Consider the following 20254-nt stretch of genomic DNA (forward strand, 5'->3'; position numbering starts at 1 on the left):
TCTGCTTATGAATGCATGCTATATGATAGCAGATGCGTAGACATCTTTGCAAATAATTCATACTGGACACTAAAAGGTGGAACAATTTTTTTTTTTACCTTGCTTCGTAGCACTTCTTTCCGTAAAATATCAGGAAGATAATCTGTATGTTGAAGATTTAGAACGTTAAGTAGGCATGGAAGAAATTTGCGAAATATTGGCTCACAATGAGTAGGTGTACTAATGGTTCTCCTACAGTTATTTCATGACTAACGCTGAGCCGCATATTCATATGTGTAACTATTTCTGATTCAGGAATATTTTTAATCGATAGTCACTCAACTAGCAATGTGAATAGCTGCCGAGTAATTTTTTCTGGAGGGTATCGAGCAGTGATGCGTGAGCAGCGAGATGGCACCGTGAAGGTTCTCTTGCGCTAAAATTCGGAAGCTGTCGATGATTATGTACACGAGCCAGGAACTCTGCCACGGGGACACGTGTTCCCATATCCTAATTGTTTTCTTAATGGGAATGATCACTCCAATGAGGCTTTTGCTGAATCACAGAGTTTCCAAAGAACGTTCCAGTAAATAAATACATGAGACGTAAGTCAATGACTAAATAATAGAATGGAAGAGGGATTTTCGTCTTCAAATTACCGTCTATTTCGTAGACGACGTTCCGAAGTACGTCGAAAACTCACACCGTATTTCTCTGTATGCGGTGTTATTTGATCTGCGGTCGATTTCGCAATCGGAAGAAGGCAACTTGAGAAGACAATATTTCCTCTGAATTACTGAGATCCTTGAACGCACATACCCTGACAAAACGATTGCAGCTGCTATGCAACATATGAGTCATCACGAAGAATGTGATAATCCAAAATAGGGCAGTTACCGATCGGTATGATTATTAATGAACCGACAGCTTAATAAATCATAAAAAAACACTGACACAAATTGTTTACAATGGAGTGGGAAAAACTGTTAGAAGCCTACCTCGTACAGGCTTAAGAGGATTTATAGCACTTGTAGATATAGAGAAAGGTACTGACAAAGTTAACTATAGCTTGCTCTTGGAAATTGTGCAGGTAGTAGGGATGAAACAGAGTGAGCGAAAAGTTGTCTACAATTTGTACAGAAACTAGAGTGATATTAAAGAGTCGACAAATGTCAAACAGAAGCAATAGTTGGGGAAAGGAGCCTGACATAGCTCTGGCCTAACCCCGTTGTTATGCAATCCGAACATTCAGCAAGTAGTAAATAAAACCAAGGATTAAGTTGAAACTCAAAATTCATGGAAAAGAAACCAAAATTGCTAAGTTCATGATAAATTTGCAATTCCATCTGTGACGTAGTTGTACGGAACGAGTAGTGTCTTGAAAATGTATTGTAGGATGTATATCAATATCGAAATCCTGGTTAATGAAATGCAGTCGAATTGAACAGCTGTGACTGAAGGAGTTAGGTTAGGGAAAGAGGCACTAAAAGGAGAGACCTGTGTTCTACCTAGAAAACACGATTACCTGGGAACACATGATATTTCCTAGTTGGTGTAAGGGATAGTCAAATTAAAACCGAATACCCATTATAACGGGACCTTCTAATGGTTCCACACTAACGTAGTCACCACACGGGTTAAGACAATTATTCCACTTGTAGACGAGATGGTCAGTTCCTGTTTCGTAGAATACAATCGGGCGCTGACGGATCCATAACCGCACCCATACTTTCACCTCCTCGTTCAATTGAAACCGACGTCCACGTATATCTTTCTTCAGGTTACCAAAGATGTGAAAACTACACGGTGAAAGATCCGCCTTGTACGAAGGATGTTGTGGAGTTTCCCAACCATATCGTCGAAGCTCGGCCCTCGATCTATTGGCGGTATGGGGGTGGGCCTTACCGTCCGACAGGTGTTACAGGATGTCTCCGTCCGACAGCATTCCTATGCGTTTTGCCTTCACGGCTGCGGACTGATTGTGGTTCCACGCTCAAGGAACACGACGAGCAGAGGGTTCCTGCAGTCGAAGAGTAAGGTCATCATGACCCTACCAGAACTTATTTGAACAGATTTGGACTTTTTTGGCTGTGGGGAAGTGAGATGTTTCTACCGTTGGTTTTGCTATTTGAACACAGGCTGTCAGAATGCTGTCGGACGAAATCATCATGTTGCACGATAATGCCCGCCCCGCAGTGCTAATCTGACGACGCTTATGCCTCAGCGGTTTGGTTGGGAAACACTGGTACATCATTTACACAGCCCCAGTCTTTCACCGTGTGATTTTCGCATCTTTTGGCGACCCGAAGAAAGACATGCCTGGAAATCGGTCTCAGTCGAACAAGAAAGTGCAAGAGTCCGTCAGCGGCCGACCGCCTTCGACGAAACAAGAGTTGATCGTCTCGTACGCCAGTGGGTAAATTTCTTAACACGCATGGTGATTACTTTTGGAGGGACCATTTCCTCGGTCCAGTTCGGTGTTCAGTTTTCATTTGACAGCAGCTCATATTTCAACCGGTTGACCGTTATTAGGATCACATGAAGGAATAATCACTAGGGATCGCCAGAAGCAGTTTTCGTCGTTTGTGTTGCTGCAAGATGTTAGGTTTACATTCGTTCAGCATTTGTAATTATTCTCAGCGTAGTCCATTTGAGTGATGTGTAATCTATTAAATCTGTTTGAAAGACATTGTTAATTGTTCAGTTACAAAATATAATGGTAAGTTAAATTATGTGTATTTTAAAAATTAGTCATGGAATGTATGGACGGTTAAGCAATACTTCGTTGGTCGAGCACCATCTTGTTCCCTGAGTTTAGCGAACGTCCTTTTCCACAGATCTTGTGATATTCCCAAATGAATTTAGTTTCTTTATTTTCTTAGTAGATGGATGAACGTCCTTTTCGATAGAACATGTGTTACTTGCAGGTTAACTTAGTTTACAACAGCTTCTGTTTCAAATGTATCTAATATACTTATTTTTCCGAAGTAATTTTTGTACGAAGGGAGTTCTGTAAGTAATGCTACACATTTTTTTTTTCCTGAAAGCAGGTTGGTTTTATTCAGGAATTCGATACACCATGCCATTCCACATTCGTTGGCCTACAAAACCCTGTTTTCCAAAATAATCTCTTTTCAGTGTTTGACGGATTATTGCTACTTTACTGGAAGGGCCTGTATGCCCTCATGTTATAACTCTACAGGTCGATGTAGGAGTCAACGTCTAACTCTACCAATAACGCCTCCATCATCCGCTTATTGCTTCCTGTGGAGCGCATCCTTCAGTGGGCCAAACAGAGTTGAAAGTTGTGAGATCCGGGCTGAAGGGTAGATGAGGAAGAACAGTCCGGTAAGGTTGCGGGAGTCCTCTCGTGTGTGCTGACTTCAGTGAGGCCTTGCGTTGTTATGAAGAAGGAGAAGTACGTTTGCATTTTTATGACGATGAACAAGCTAATGGTGTTTCTTCAACTTTCCGAGGGTAGCACAATACACTCCAAAGTTGATCGTTGCACCATGATGGAGGACATTACACAAAAGAATTTCTTCAGAGTAACAGATGACCGTCTTCAAGTCTTTACCGACTGAGGTTGCGGTATGAACCTTTTCTTGGGAGAAGATGTGGTGCGGTGCCACTGCATCGATTGCCCTTTGGTTTCCGGTACGATGAACCCAGGTTTCATCGCTTGCGATGATGTTCAACAAGAAGTTGTCATTAAACTCGTAACGCGCAAGTACACTACTGGCCATTAAAATTGCTAAACGACGAAGATGACGTGCTGCAGACGCGAAATTTAACCGACAGGAATAAGATGATGTGATATGCAAATGATTAGGTTTTCAGAGCATTCACACAAGGTTCGCGCCGGTGGCGACACCTACATCCTGCTGACATGAGGAAAGTTTCCAACCGATTTCTCATACACAAACAGCAGTTGACGGGCGTCGCCTGCTGAAACGCTGTTGTGATGCCTCGTGTAAGGAGGAGAAATGCGTACCATCACGTTTCCGACTTTGATAAAGGTCGGACGGTAGCGGTTTATCGTATCGCGACGGTGGTGCTCCCGTTGGTCGAGATCCAATCACTGTTTACAGAATATGGAATCGATGGGTTCAGGAGTGTAATACGGAACGCCGAGCTGGATCCCAACTGACTCGTATCACTAGCAGTCGAGATGACAGATGACAGGCATCTTATCCGCATGGCTGTAACGGATAGTGCAGCCAGCCACGTCTCGATCCCTGAACAACCACCTCTGGCCGTAATAACGGCCTTGATATACCTGGGCATTCAGTGAAACAGATCTTTGATGGCATGTACAGGTACAGCTGCCCATGCTGCTTCAACACGATACCACAGTTCATCACGAGTAGTGACTGGCGTACTGTGACGAGCCAGTGGCTCGGCCACCATTGACCAGACGTTTTCAATTGGTGAGAGATCTGGAGAATGTACTGGCCAGGGCAGCAGTCGAACATTTTCTGTGTCCGGAAAGGCCCGTACGGACCTGCAACTTGCGGTCGTGCATTATCCTGCTGAAATGTAGGGTTTCGCAGGGATCGAATGAAGGGTAGAGCCACGGGTCGTAACACATCTGAAACGTAACGTCCACTGTTCAAAGTGCCGTCAATGCAAACAAGAGGTGACCGAGACGAGTAACGAATGGCACCCCATATCATCACGCCGGGTGATATGCCAGTATGGAGATGACGAGTGCACGCTTCCAATGTGCGTTCACCGCGATGTCGCCAAACAAGGATGCGACCATCATGATGCCGTAAACAGAACCTGGATTCATCCGAAAAAATGACGTTTTGCCGTTCGTGCACCCAGGTTCGTCGTTAAATACACCATCGCAGGCGCTCCTGTCTGTGATGCAGCGTCAAGGGTAACCGCAGCCATGGTCTCCGAGCTGATAGTCCATGCTGCTGCAAACGTCGCCGAACTGTGCGTGTAGATGGTTGTTGTCTTGCAAACGTCCCCATCTTTTGATTCAGGGATCGAGACGTGGCTGCACAATCCGGTACAGCCATGCAGATAAGATACCCGTCATCTCGACTGCTAGTGATACGAGGCCGTTGGGATCCAGCACGGCGTTCCGTATTACCCTCCTGAACCCACAGATTCCATATGCTGCTAACAGTCATTTGCTCTAGATCAAAGCGAGCAGCAATGTCGCGATACGATAAACCGCAATCGCGATTGGCTACAGTCCGACTTTTATCAAAGTCGGAAACGTGATAGTACGCATTTCTCCTCCTTACAGGAGGCATCACAACATCGTTTCACCAGGCAACGCCGGTCAAGTGCTGTTTGTGTATGAGAAATCAGTTGGAAACTATCATGATGTCAGCACGCTGTAGGTTCAAATGTTTGTGAAATCTTATGGGACTTAACTACTAAGGTCACCAGTCCCTAAGCTTACACACTACTTAACCTAAATAATCCTAAGGACAAACACACACACCCATGCCCGAGGGAGGATTCGAACCTCAGCTGGGACCAGCCGCACCGTGGTAGGTGTCACCACCGGCGCCAAGCTTGTGTGAATGCTCTGAAAAGCTAATCATTTGCATATCGCAGCATCTTCTTCCTTTGTGTTAAATTTCGCGTCTGTAGCACGTCATCTTCGTGTTGTAGCAATTTTAATGGCCACTAGTGTAGTTTGCAGTGAAAAGCAGGTGTCACAATGATTTTGTGTTTGGTGTGTGTTGCTGCGTATTAAATGTAGATAATACATTGAACTAAACATTAAAATTGGAAGGCTATCGCTGTCTGTTTCAAATATCGAGAGAATAGAATATATGTAAAGCGCTCTTCCACGAACTCGTGCGGGAGTGAAAAAACTAGAACCGAACATTGATAAATTCCTCGTATCTCATAAACGGTTTGAGATATGGAAATAAGATTTTGGCAAATGATAGCGCGCAAAGACATGAATGTTTAGCCGTAGGAGTAATATGCGAAACTTCCATATCTACCGCGATATTCAACTGAAGTTATATAGTTATTGAGGGCCATCGGCAGCTGGTGAATCAAGAGGTTCTGTGGGTTTTACAACAATATAAGTGAAGAAGCTAATCGTTTATTTTTATACTGAGAACGGTCTCTTTCTTAAACTATTGACCTGACTTAGATTCAGTTGTTAGCTCAATAACACGTTATTTCAGGAGTCTGTCGCTATTTCAACTGCGTTAGACTGTTAGTGAGTCGAACATTTCTAAATTCTGCTGAGTTTTGACTAAAGAAGCAGATTTTAACGCAGCAACAACAAAAATTACGTATTCCTCAAAACTCGTCACAGTCGTTCATGAATCAAAACCTCCTGAACTACCTTCCTGCTATGACTGACAACTCAAGATCAGTGCTGTTGTGTAACATTTGCAGTGGCTTCTTTTGTCAGCATTTCAACCTCATTGAGTGTAAACTTCTTGTTGCTTTTTACCACATTACTTTTTAAATGAGCATGATACAGGGGAAGGCTGATTGAACTACGCCCTTTACTGTTAGCCAGTTCGTCGACCTGGTAGTGTGAAGTTTTGGCTTGTACAGCACAAAATGTTCCATCAACTGTACCTTATACGTATGAGGTTCAACTTAATTTCACGCAAGATTTCTTTGTGCTCTGAGCAAAATGTCCGCTTTCGTCCACTACACTATTGGAGCCTTATACATCACAACAGATTGATATGGTGCTGGGTTCATTACTATTGTCGAATTCCAAAGAATGTTTTGCAGCACAACGTCAACTTCCCATCCGGTTAACGTGTTCCTGGAAGACGCTTTTATTGCAACTCTCGTATTCAGATTTACAGCACTGTTGTTATTACTGTAACGCAAACACAAAACACTTGTCCACATACCTGACTACTACAGAACACTTCAATACCACAAAATACGACTTTAGAACGGGAGCTGACGAATGTAAATGCACCTAATGCGTGACACCACGTGGTACTGTTTAATCGTGGTGTGGCAGCAGGGGTGTTTTACCAGCCGAACCACTGGCGACGTGGTGGGGAAAGCCAGCCCGCTATTAATGTTACCTGGGCAACGACATCACGTGCCCCCCTGCTAACTGTAAACACACTAGAGTCAACCTCTTATATCGTCTTTGCTTCGACCGTCCTGCGTTATTTTGTTTGCAAGGAACCAGAATTCCTTCGTTAACTATATGATCCCCACTATCTCATTTCTGCTGTTCCCTAATACCTTTGTTAATACCACATCTATCAAAGTTCATGTGTGCGATTTGAACTGCATACAAACACTGCAACTAACCTAAGAAATATTGGAAAATTGTCGTTGTAAAGGAGAAATACTCTTCGTTGTTTGCTAGTTAGACGGTTTCCGTAAGTGAGTTGTCTAACCATCATTGTTCTCAACTAAGAAAATTCATTTGAACTATTATTATAGCAAGAATTAGTATTGGAGCAATAGGGTACAAGTAAACATATATGCTCCAAAGATCACTACACAGCGCCTGGCAAGTGGTACAGAGTATGAATATTATAGAATTTCTTTCTCATTCCATTACCCCATTTAAAGAAGGAAAAATTATTGTATGACTCTATACTTTAAAGTAACTCATTTTATTCTTATTACGCCTGCGTAAGGATGGATGCTTCGTCGAACGCAGCCTTCTCTAAATTTACCCAACAAGGATTCGCGAGTGATGAGGTCCAGACATTAACACTTAAATATCGAAATCATTTGTTACACCTTTGTATTGGTCACACTCACTTGTTGCGATCGTTGCAACGTATCTCCGAATTTGATGTCTTGAGAAATTTTAGTGGAAACCCCTGCATATATTTTGACGTAACGTAAGAGTTTGTCGGCGTAAATGCAGAGATAAGGTCAACTGAGGAACTCCTGCCCTAGGACGCTTAAGTAACTTGTAGAATTACAGCGATGCATGATGAAGATAAAGCGGTTGACGACCATAACTTACGCCTTGAGATGCACCTGTGTTTAGAAGGCGTATTTCTAGCTTCCCTTTAAAGTAGACTGCAGAGAGACGTTTCTACACCCCGTAATAAAATTAAATATGGCTCAAAACTGCCTACAAATTTCCTTTGTAATGACGCAAAAGTGGGGAGCCGTACGATGTCAACCTCGGCGTCAACACATCTACATCTACATCTACATCTACATCCATACTCTGCAAGCTACCTGACGGTGTGTGGCGGAGGGTACCTTGAGTACCTCTATCGGTTCTTCCTTCAGTTCCAGTCTCGTATTGTTCGTGGAAAGAAGGATTGTCGGTATGCCTCTCTGTGGGCTCTAATTTCTCTGATTTTATCCTCATGGTCTCTTCGCGAATTATATGTAGGAGGGAGCAATATACTGCTTGACTCCTCGGTGAAGGTATGTTCTCGAAACTTCAACAAAAGCCCGTAACGAGCAACTGAGCGTCTCTCCTGCAGAGTCTTCCACTGGAGTTTATCTATCATCTCCGTAACGCTTTCGCGATTACTAAATGATCCTGTAACGAAGCGCGCTGCTCTCCGTTGGATCTTCTCTATCTCTTGTAACAACCCTATATGGTACTGATTCCACAATGCTGAGCAGTATTCAAGCAGTGGGCGAACAAGCGTACTGTAACTTACTTCCTTTGTTTTCGGGTTTGCATTTCCTTAGGATTCTTCCAATGAATCTCAGTCTGGCATCTGCTTTACCGACGATCAACTTTATATGAACATTCCATTTTAAATCACTCCTAATGCGTACTCCCAGATACTTTATGGAATTAACTGCTTCCAGTTGCTGACGTGCTATATTGTAGCTAAATGATAAGGGATCTTTCTTTCTATGTGTTCGCAGCACATTACACTTGTCTACATTGAGATTCAATTGCCATTCCCTGCACCATGCTTCAATTCGCTGCAGATCCTCCTGCATTTCAGTACACTTTTACATTCTTACAACCTCTCGATATGCCACAGCATCATCCGCAAAAAGCCTCAGTGAACTTCCGATGTCATCCACAAGGTCATTTATGTATATTGTGTATAGCAACGGTCCTACGACACTCCCCTGCGGCACACCTGAAATCACTCTTACTTCGGAAGGCTTCTCTCCATTGAGAATGACATGCTGCGTTCTGTTATCTAGGAACTCTTCAATCCAATCACACAATTGGTCCGATAGTCCATATGCTCCTACTTTGTTCATTAAACGACTGTGGGGAACTGTATCGAACGCCTTGCGGAAGTCAAGAAACACGGCATCTATCTGGGAACCCGTGTCTGTGGCCCTCTGAGCCTCGTAGACGAATAGCGTGAGCTGGGTTTCACACGATCGTCTTTTTCGAAACCCATGCTGATTCCTACAGAGTGGATTTCTAGTCTGCAGAAAAGTCATTATACTCGAACATAATACGTTTTCCAAAAGTCTACAACTGATCGACGTTAGAGATATAGGTCTATAGTTCTGCACATCTGTTCGACGTCCCTTCTTGAAAACGGGGATGACCTGTGCCCTTTTCCAATCCTTTGGAACATGCGAAAGAAAAGATCACACGTCGACGTTCATGCGACATTGGCCCCAAATATCACCAAACTCAATGTCGCTGTAGATGAGTCGCATGATTAAAGGGTCGTCACACCGCCACTTACCGATATTTCACCCGTTCTTTCGGTGCCTCTGCGATGGAGGCCAGAATGGCGACACCCGGCGTCGAAATCACGCGGTTTCGTTATGGGTGGCTGAGGAAGACGGTTCAGACACACCGCCGCTGAGAGTCGACGGGGAAAAGCCTCAGGGGGTTTGATAAATGGTGCTAGTGAATCTATGCATTCCCTTGCAGTGTTCATTACAACACATTCTGCGGTGGAAAACGATAGTGCGATGATCAGTGGGAAGATGTTGCCAACCTTTGACAATTCTGAGACCCTCGGACTTTTCACTCCCTTCTCTAACGACATTGCGGGTTTGCAGCACCATCGCACATGATCGCACCTGTTTGGACTTGCAGCGCGAACGCCATTTTTGCTCTGATACAGATTGGGTGGAGCGTCTACAGATCGTTCGACGCCAGTGGACGTAATCTAAACGTGATACCAAGCAGCACTTATGCCGTTTCATCCCTCCTGTTTTCAGCCCTCCTGTGGCGTGATCACTCGGGAATGAAACATTAACATGTGAATAAAGGGGCATGGCGACCCTATAAGGCCCTCAAGTTCGGCAGCAATTTGTGTGCCATCTCGCAACATTGTTGAGTACGTTATAAATTTACCGGTCACTAGCTTCTACATGAATGTAGTAGCCTGGCTGCTTCTCTAGCGCCTGGCGCCTGCCGCTGAGTGGCCTAACACATAGGTGCAAGAGCAGCTGTCAGGCTATTTAGATGTCCGAGTTCATGAAGGTACATTTCTAACGTGCTCAACAAAGATGGGAGGAAAGCACATTGCTCAACTAGGTACTCAACATGTTAATGTTGTGCTCCTGTGTGAACACCCACAGGAGGGCAGACTGGAAACGAGGAAATACCCTTCACCGCTTCGGATCACGTCGAAAACTCATCTAATGGTTCTGAACTGTCCCAAGTGGTTCCAACCTGTATATGAGAGATAAAGTCGTGGTTCCGCTGAAGTCCGAAGTGAGCAATCATATTCAATGGGAACACAGGACAATAACGTTAAATGGTGTCAGCAGTGTCGAAGATTGTCAGGAACGTTTCCTTGTTGCTTTCGACCGCGAAATGTATAGGAATCAACACCGACAGAAAATAGGTGGTTTCAGTAGTACTCTCTATGCAGACCATTGAGGCCTTCTCGTCTCTATTCTGAACAGCATACATCTTAAATGTTTTCCTTTGGCACCCAGAAGCAAACCCACATGATTTCATGGCTGGGTATCGCTTTTTTTTTAATTTCATCGCATAGACGTCCAAAAAAGGTTATTTATTCGAGACATTGTCAGTATCAATATGCAATATATGGAATGTGAAGAAAACTTCACAAGCCGAGATCGCTAAAAACCAAAAAGCATTTCATTGTACGACTCGTTTCGGGTGAGCTATGCATTCATCATTTTATGATATAAAATATTAAAGTATATTTTCCAACAGTGTTGTAAGTTGTTTCACATTGCATAGATACTTTCCATATGGTAATATAAACAGCAGCAGAAAAAGGTGTAACGGGAGTAGGATTCGTTATGAGTAGGAAGGCAAGGCATATACCATGTTACTGTGAGCAGTGCTGTGATAGGGTTTTTCTTATCAGAATCGGCAGCGAACCACCGCCGACAACGATTGTTCAGATATACAAGCCGACGTCGCAAGCTGAGGATGAAGATATAGAGAAAGTGTACGAGGATATTGAAAGGGAATACATTTTGTAAAGGGACATGAAAACCTAATAATCATAGAAGACTGCAATGCAGTTGTAGGGGAAGGAGAAGAAGAAAAGGAGAAAATTGGGTTGTGACAGGGAAAGAGAAAGGGGAACGACTAATTGACTTACGTAACAAGTTTCAGCTAGTAACAGCGAATACATCGTTCAGGAATCATAAGAGGAGTACTTGGAGAAGGCCAATTGATACGGGAAGATTACAGTTAGATTACATCATGAACAGACAGAGATTCCGAAATCAGATATTGCATTTTAAGGCGTACCCAGGAGCAGATACAGACTCAGATCACAATATAGTAGTGACGAAGAAGGCTCAAGATTATGACACTAGTCAGAAAGAATCAATACGCAAAGAAGTGAGATACGGAAGTACTCAGGAATGACGAGATACATTTGAAGTTCTCTAAGACTATAGACACAGTAATAAGGAATAGCTCAGTAGGCAGTACAGCTGAAGATGAATGTACATTTCTAAAAATTGCCACCACAGACGTTGAGAAGGAAAACGTAGGTACAAAGAAGGTAACTGCGAAGGAACCATGAGTAACACAAGAAATATTTCAATTGATCGATGAAAGGAGCAAGTACAAAAATGTTCTGGGGAACTCAGGAATACAGAAATACAAGTCGCTGAGGAATCAAATAAATAGCGCGGGGAAGCTAAGAGGAAATGGCCGCAGGAAAAATGTGAAGACATGGAAAAAGAAATGATTGCTGGAAGGGCAGACTCAACATACAGGAAAGATAAAACAGCATTCGGTGACATTAAAAGCAAGCGTGATAATATTAAGAGTGCAACGGAAATTACACTGCTGAATGCAGGAGAGAGAGTGGATAGGTAGAAAGACCGAACTGAAAGCCTCTATGAGGGGGAAGATTTGTTTGATGTGATAGAAGAAGAAACAAAGGTCGATTTAGAAGACATAGGGGACGGGGTATTAGAATTAGAATTTAAAAGAGCTTTGGTGGACTTAAGATAAAACAAGGCGGAATATCTAAAATTATTGGGGGAAGTCGCAGCAAAACGACTGTTCACGTTGGTGTGTAGAATGTATTAGCCTGGCGACATACCATCTGACTTTCGGAACAGCATCATCCACACAATTCCGAAGGCGGCAAGAGCTGACAAGTGCGAGAATTATCGCACAATCAGCTTAACAGCTCATGAACTTACATTGCTTATAAGAATAAAATATACAGAAGAATAGAAAAATTATGATGTTCTAGATGACGATCAGTTTGCTTTGGCCAATTCTGACAATGCGGTTAATAATGGGAGCAAGACTACAGAAAAATCATGAGAGGTTCATACGATTTGTCAACCTGGAATTAGCCTTCGACAACGTAAAATGGACCGAGATGTTGAAAATTCTTAAAAAAGTAAGGGTAAGCTGTAGGGAGAGACGGATCATATACAATAAGTGCAACAGCCAAGAGTCAATAATAAGAGTGGACGACGAAGAACGAAGTGCTTGAATTAAAATGGTGTAAGACAAGGATGTAGCCTTCCTCCCCTACTGTTAAATCTGTACCTCGAGTAAGCAATGTTGGAAATACAGGTAATGTTCGAGAGTGGAATTAAAATACAAGGTAAAAGGATTCTCTGATGACATTGCTGTCCTGGGTGAAAGTGAAGAAGAATTACATGTTCCGCTGAACGGAATGAACAGTCGAATGAGTACAGAATCCTGACTGAGAGTAAGTCGAAAAAAGACGAAGGTAATGGAAAGTAGTAGAAATGAGAACAGCGAGAAACTTAACATGAGACTAGCAATAGCAAAATGGGGCATTCCTGGTCAATAGAAGTCTACTAATATCGAATACCGGCCTTAATTTGAGAAAGAAATTTCTGAGAATGTACGTCAGGAGTACAGCGTTGCACGGTAGTGAAACATGGACTGCGGGAAAATCGGAGCAGAAGAGAATCGATGCATTTGAGATGTGGTGCTACAGACGAATGTTGAAAATTAAGTGGACTGATGAGGTAAGGAATGAGGAGGATCTGCGCAGAATCGGAGAGGAAAGGAATATGTGGAAAACACTGAGAAGGAGAAGGGACAGGATGATAGGACATCTGTTAACACATGAGGGAGTGACTTCCATGGTACTAGAGGGAGATGTAGGGGGCAAAAACTGTAGAGGTAGACAGAGATTGGAATACATTCAGCAAATAATGTATTTTGCCATTGCTACTCTGAAAATTTTTTGGAAATTTGTGGTAAGGTCTAATGGGACCAAAATGCTGAGGTCATCGGTCCCTAAGCTTACACACTACTTAATCTAACTTAAACCAACTTATGCTACGGAGAACACAAACACCCATGCCTGAGGGAAAACTCCGACGTGGGCTGCTGCGGGAAGGGTTACAAGGTGCCCAAAACGTCACTGCTAACCCGCGCGGCTGCTACTCTGAGATGAAGAGGTTACACATTAGTGGAATTCGTTACGGGCCACATGAAACCATTAAGGAACTGAAGACAAAGAAATACTTTCCACCATCATAAAGATCACTACGAAGAGTCTTGGGACCGTGCGAGGAACAGGCCACGGCTCGGAAGTGCTTGTGAGGTATAAGGTGGGTTAATGATGTAACGCTGCAACCAAATTTCATGACAAATTATATTCAGAATGCCCATTTGTAATGATCTTCATGATTGTATGCAGTGTGAAACGCGTTACTGAGCGCCATTGTGTTATTATATGTTAAAGGATAATATCCGATGGTGACAGCTTAGCTCCATGGAAACCACTGATGAAATAAAATGCTGATTTAGTGATTATGGCTTGGGAAGTTTCCTTCAGTTACCAGTCAAAAATGGAGTGAAGGTAAGATGGTGTGTGACGACCTTCCCGTCGTGTGACATGGTGGTGCTGAGCAGAATTGTGGCGAAATTTGGTGCCAATGTGACGTCAGTAATCCACCTTAAGGCTCAGGTGAATTCAGGAGCTATGGCCTTTTTCCGTATGTCGCGGCACCTTGCCCAAGGATGCGTCGTCGAACGTCAGGATAACGTCGCCAGGCGCCACGCATTTGCACCATCACACAGAAAGGTTGTAGGTAGCTGTGAGCCCGATTTCGAAGTTACACAAAGCAGTGGGAGGCAATTACGGACGTGCCTGTGACGGAGACGTCTTTAGAGGCAACCCGGTCAGGCTGAACGCCATAGACAAACTGTGAAGTGAGTGCAGCTAGATGGACATTCCCTGGTGTTTTTAGGCGGCGTTATGTGGGGATTCTATACCCATGGTCTCGGGGTAGCGTCTTTGATTCATAATCAAAAACGTCTTCGGTCCCGGGTTCGATCCCCGCCACTGCCTAAACTTTGATAAATAATCAGCTTTGGCGGCCGAAGACTTCCGGCATAAGAAGTCAGCCTCATTCTGCCAACGGTCTTGTCAAAGAGGGTGGAGGAGCGGATAGAAGTTCAGGGCACTCTCTTGTCCTGGGGGTGGGAAATTGCCCCTAAAGGCGGAAGAATCAGCAATGATCAACGACATGAGGATGCAGAAGGCAATGGAAATCACTGCATTAAAGACACGTAGCGTGTATCCACAGGACATGTGGCCTGTAATTGAAGAAGTGTCATGATGATCTCTCCATTGGCAAAAGATTCCGGAATAGTCCCCCATTCGGATCTCCGGGAGGGGACTGCCAAGGGGGAGGTTACCATGAGAAAAAGATTGAATAATCAACGAAAGGATAGCGTTCTACGAGTCGGGGCGTAGAATGACAGAAGCTTGGACGTAGTAGGGAAACTAGAAAATCTGAAAAGGGAAATGCAAAGGCTCAATCTAGATATAGTAGGGGTCAGTGAAGTGAAGTGGAAGGAAGACAAGGATTTCTGGTCAGATGAGTATCGAGTAATATCAACAGCAGCAGAAAATGGTATAACAGGTGAAGGATTCGTTATGAATAGGAAGGTAGGGCAGAGGGTGTGTTACTGTGAACAGTTCTGTGACCTGGTTGTTCTAATCAGAATCGACAGCAGACCAACACCGACAACGATAGATCAGGTATACATGCCGACGTCGCAAGCTGAAGATGAACAGATAGAGAAAGTGTATGAGGATATTGAAAGGGTAACGCAGTATGTAAAGGGGGACGAAAATCTAATAGTCATGGGCGACTGGAATGCAGTTGTAGGGGAAGGAGTAGAAGAAAAGGTTACAGGAGAATATGGGCTTGGGACAAGGAATGAAAGAGGAGAATGACTAATTGAGTTCTGTAACTAGTTTCAGCTAGTAATAGCGAATACCCTGTTCAAGAATCACAAGAGGAGGAGGTATACTTGGAACAGACCGGGAGATACGGGAAGATTTCCATTAGATTACATCATGGTCAGACAGAGATTCCGAAATCAGGTACTGGATTGTGAGGCGTACCCAGGAGCAGATATAGACTCAGATCACAAAATAGTAGTGATGAAGAGTAGGCTGAAGTTCAAGACATTACTCAGGCAGAATCAATACGCAAAGAAGTGGGATACGGAAGTACTAAGGAATGACGAGATACGTTTGAAGTTGTCTAACGCTATAGATACAGCAATAAGGAATAGCGCAGTAGGCAGTACAGTTGAAGAGGAATGGACATATATAAAAAGGGCCATCACAGAAGTTGGGAAGGAAAACATAGGTACAAAGTAGGTAGCTGCGAAGAAGCCATGGGTAACAGAAGAAATACTTCAGTTGATTGATGAAGGGAGGAAGTACAAACATGTTCCGGGAAAATCAGGAATTCAGAAATACAAGTCGCTGAGGAATGAAATAAATAGGAAGTGCAGGGAAGCTAAGACGAAATGGCTACAGGAAAAATGTGAAGACATCGAAAAAGATATTATTGTCGGAAGGACAGACTCAGCATACAGGAAAGTCAAAACAACCTTTGGTGACATTAAAAGCAACGGTGGTAACATTAAGAGTGCAACGGGAATTCCACTGTTAAATGCAGAGGAGAGAGCACATATGTGGAAAGAATACATTCAAAGCCTCTATGAGGGTGAAGATTTGTCTGATGTGATAGAAGAAGAAACAGGATTCGATTTAGAAGAGATAGGGGATCCAGTATTAGAATCGGAATTTAAAAGAGCTTTGGAGGACTTACGGTCAAATAAGGCAGATGGGGTAGATAACATTCCATCAGAATTTCTAAATTCATTGGGGGAAGTGGCAACAAAACGACTATTGACGTTGGTGTGTAGAATATATGAGTCTGGCGATATACCACCTGACTTTCGGAAAAGCGTCATCCACACAATTCCGAAGACGGCAAGAGCTTATAAGTGCGATAATTATCGCACAATCAGCTTAACAGCTCATCCATCGAAGCTGCTTACAACAATAGTATACAGAAGAATGGAAAAGAAAATTGAGAATGCGCTAGGTGACGATCAGTGTGGCTTTAGGAAAAGTAAAGGGACGAGAGAGGCAATTCTGACGTTACGGCTAATAATGGAAGCAAGGCTAAAGAAAATTCAAGACACTTTCATAGGATTTGTCGACCTGGAAAAAGCGTTCGACAATATAAAATGGTGCAAGCTGTTCGAGATTCTGAAAAAAGTAGGGGTAAGCTATAGGGAGAGACGGGTCATATACAATATGTACAACAACCAAGAGGAAATAATAAGAGTGGACGATCAAGAACGAAGTGCTCGTATTAAGAAGGGTGTAAGACAAGGCTGTAGCCTTTCGCCCCTACTCTTCAATCTGTACATCGAGGAAGCAATGATGGAAATAAAAGAAAGGTTCAGTAGTGGAATTAAAATACAAGGTGAAAGGATATCAATGAGACGATTCGCTGATGACATTGCTATCCTGAGTGAAAGTGAAGAAGAATTAAATGATCTGCTGAACGGAATGAACAGTCTAATGAGTACACAGTATGGTTTGAGAGTAAATGGGAGAAAGACGAAGGTAATGAGAAGTAGTAGAAATGAAAACAGCGAGAAACTTGACATCAGGATTGATGATCACGAAGTCAATGAAGTTAAGGAATTCTGCTACCTAGGCAGTAAAATAACCAATGACGGACGGAGCAAGGAGGACATCAAAAGCAGACTCGCTATTGCAAAAAAGGCATTTCTGGCCAAGAGAAGTCTACTAATATCAAATACCGGCCTTAATTTGAGGAAGAAATTTCTGAGGATGTACGTCTGGAGTACAGCATTGTATGGTAGTGAAACATGGACTGTGGGAAAACCGGAACAGAAGAGAATCGAAGCATTTGAGATGTGGTGCTATAGACTAATGTTGAAAATTAGGTGGACTGATAAGGAATGAGGAGGTTCTACGCAGAATCGGAGAGGAAAGGAATATGTGGAAAACACTGATAAGGAGAAGGGACAGGATGATAGGACATCTGCTAAGACATGAGGGAATGACTTCCATGGTACTAGAGGGAGCTGTAGAGGGCAAAAACTGTAGAGGAAGACAGAGATTGGAATACGTCAAGCAAATAATTGAGGACGTAGGTTGCAAGTGCTACTCTGAGATGAAGAGGTTAGCACAGGAAAGGAATTCGTTGCGGGTCGCATCAAACCAGTCAGTACACTGATGACAAAAAAAAAAAAAAAAAAAAAAAAAAAAAAAAAATGTGGGGCTGACGTTCACCGCTGGTGGTCTTGGAAGGCGCCGTAACGGCTACCCGATACGTGAATGCCATCCTCCAACAGATAGTGCAACCATATCGGCAGCATATTGGCGGGGCATTCGTCTTCATGGACGACTATTCGCGCCCTCAACGCGCACATGTTGTGAATGACTCCCTTCAGGATAACGACATCGCTCGACTAGAGTGGTCAGCATATTCTCCAGACATGAAACCTATCCAATATGCCTGGGTAGATCGGTAAGGGCTCTTTGTGGACTATGTGACCCACCAACCACTCTGAGGTATCTACGCAGAATCGCCGTTGAGGACAGTCTGGATCAACAGTTCCTTGATGAACTTATGGATAGTATGCCACGTCGAATACAGGCAGGCAACAAGGCAAGAGGACAAGCTACTGAGTATTAGAGGTACCTGTGTACTGCGATCTAGACCACCACCTCTGAAGGTTTCGCTGTATGGTGGTACAACATGCAATGTGTGGTTTTCATGAGCGAAAATAAGAGTGGATTCATCCCTATTCCAATTTTCTCTACAGGCTCCGCAACTCTAGCAACCGAGGCGATGCAAAACTTTTTTCGATAACAAAATGATACGCCGGCCGGTGTGGCCGTGCGGTTCTAGACGCTTCAGTCTAAACCGCGCTACCGGTACGGTCGCAGGTTCGAATACTGCCTCGGGCATGGATGTGTGTAATGTCCTTAGGTTAGTTAGGTTTAAGTAGTTCTAAGTTATAGGGGACTGATGGCTACAGATGTAAAGTCCCGTAGTGCTCAGAGCCATTTGAACCAACAAAATGATACAACAATAATTTACAGAAATACGAACTGCTATAATTTTAGATTTATGTATGGTTCCAGTGTGTCTGAAGTTTTAACAATGAATTGCAATTTCAGTAAGAGCGTTCGGACAACGCTTCTACCAGAACTTCGTTGCGACGCGTTGATAACTCGTTTTCCTGGAACGAGTCAGACCAAAATCTCGTATTACTAATGAAGCAAGCTTCTTGACGTTGAACTCGCGGAACAATGTTGAATGCATGCTGATGAGATACCCACTCTGTATCGGAATACATGCATATTCGGCTACCGAATGAAACGGTGAGTACTGAACTTGTAAGCGCAGATGAGGCGTTTGTGAAGGCGGCGCACTGAATTCTGAGTGCAGCGGAGCGAGCGACGCTCGCTGCTGGCCGCCTGCTGCAGCGGAGAGCTCTGCGCGGCGCTTACCGCCGTCCTGGGGGGGGGGGGGGGGGGGGGGGAGGGAGGGAGGCAGTATGGCCACTGCTTTAGGAGACGTCGTGTGCCGGGCGGCGGTCAGCGAGCCTGCACGCGCGCCGGACCTGTTGCTGCCGCCTGCCGTTCACTTAAGTCCGCATTTTCAGCTCCCATCTTGTGTCGCACCTTGCGGAACTTGAAAGTTATCTGTATAATTGAAAGTTTTATGCTGAAACTGTGTTTGAAAACTGTGTGACTTCTAATTTTCCGTTTACAGATTCTGATCCAGAAACAGCGTAGCTGCGTTGCTTTTCAATATGAACTTATCAATGTAGATTACCTTTTATGAATGTGATCTTAGTTCACCTAAAATGCTTCTGAATGTATGGCACATTGCATAAAAGAACAATTCGCAGGAATACTCAGATTGACAAAGTACACTACTGGCCTTTACAAGTGCTACACCATAAAGATGACGTGCTACAGTCGCGAAAATTAACCGACGGGAAGACGATGCTGTGATATGCAAATCATTAGCTTTTCAGAGCATTCACACAAGGCTGGCGCCGGTGGCGACACCTACAACTTGCTGACATGAGGAAAGTTTCAAACCGATTTCTCACACACAAACAGCAGTTGACCGCCGTTGCCTGGTGAACCGTTGTTGTGATGCCTCTTGTAAGAAGGAGAAATGCGTAACATCACGTTTCCGACTTTGATAAAGGTCGGATTGTAGCCTATCGTGATTGCGGTTTATCGCACCGCGACATTGCTGCTTGCGTTGGTCTAGAGCCAATGACTGTTAGCAGAATATGGAATCGGTCGTTTCAGGAGGGTAATACGGAACGCCTTGCTGGATCCGAACGGCCTCGTATCACTAGCAGTCGAGATAACAGGCATCTTATCCGCATGGCTGTAACGGATCGTGCAGCCACGTCTCGATCCCTGAGTCAACTGATGGGGACGTTTGCAAGACAACAACCATCTGCACGAACAGTTCGACGACGTTTGTACCAGCATGGACCATCAGCTTGGAGACCGTGGCTGCGGTTACCCTTGACGCTGCGTCACAGACAGGAACGCCTGCGATGGTGTAC

This window comes from Schistocerca serialis, chromosome 1 (assembly GCF_023864345.2).
Source record: "Schistocerca serialis cubense isolate TAMUIC-IGC-003099 chromosome 1, iqSchSeri2.2, whole genome shotgun sequence".
Classification (NCBI taxonomy): domain Eukaryota; kingdom Metazoa; phylum Arthropoda; class Insecta; order Orthoptera; family Acrididae; genus Schistocerca; species Schistocerca serialis.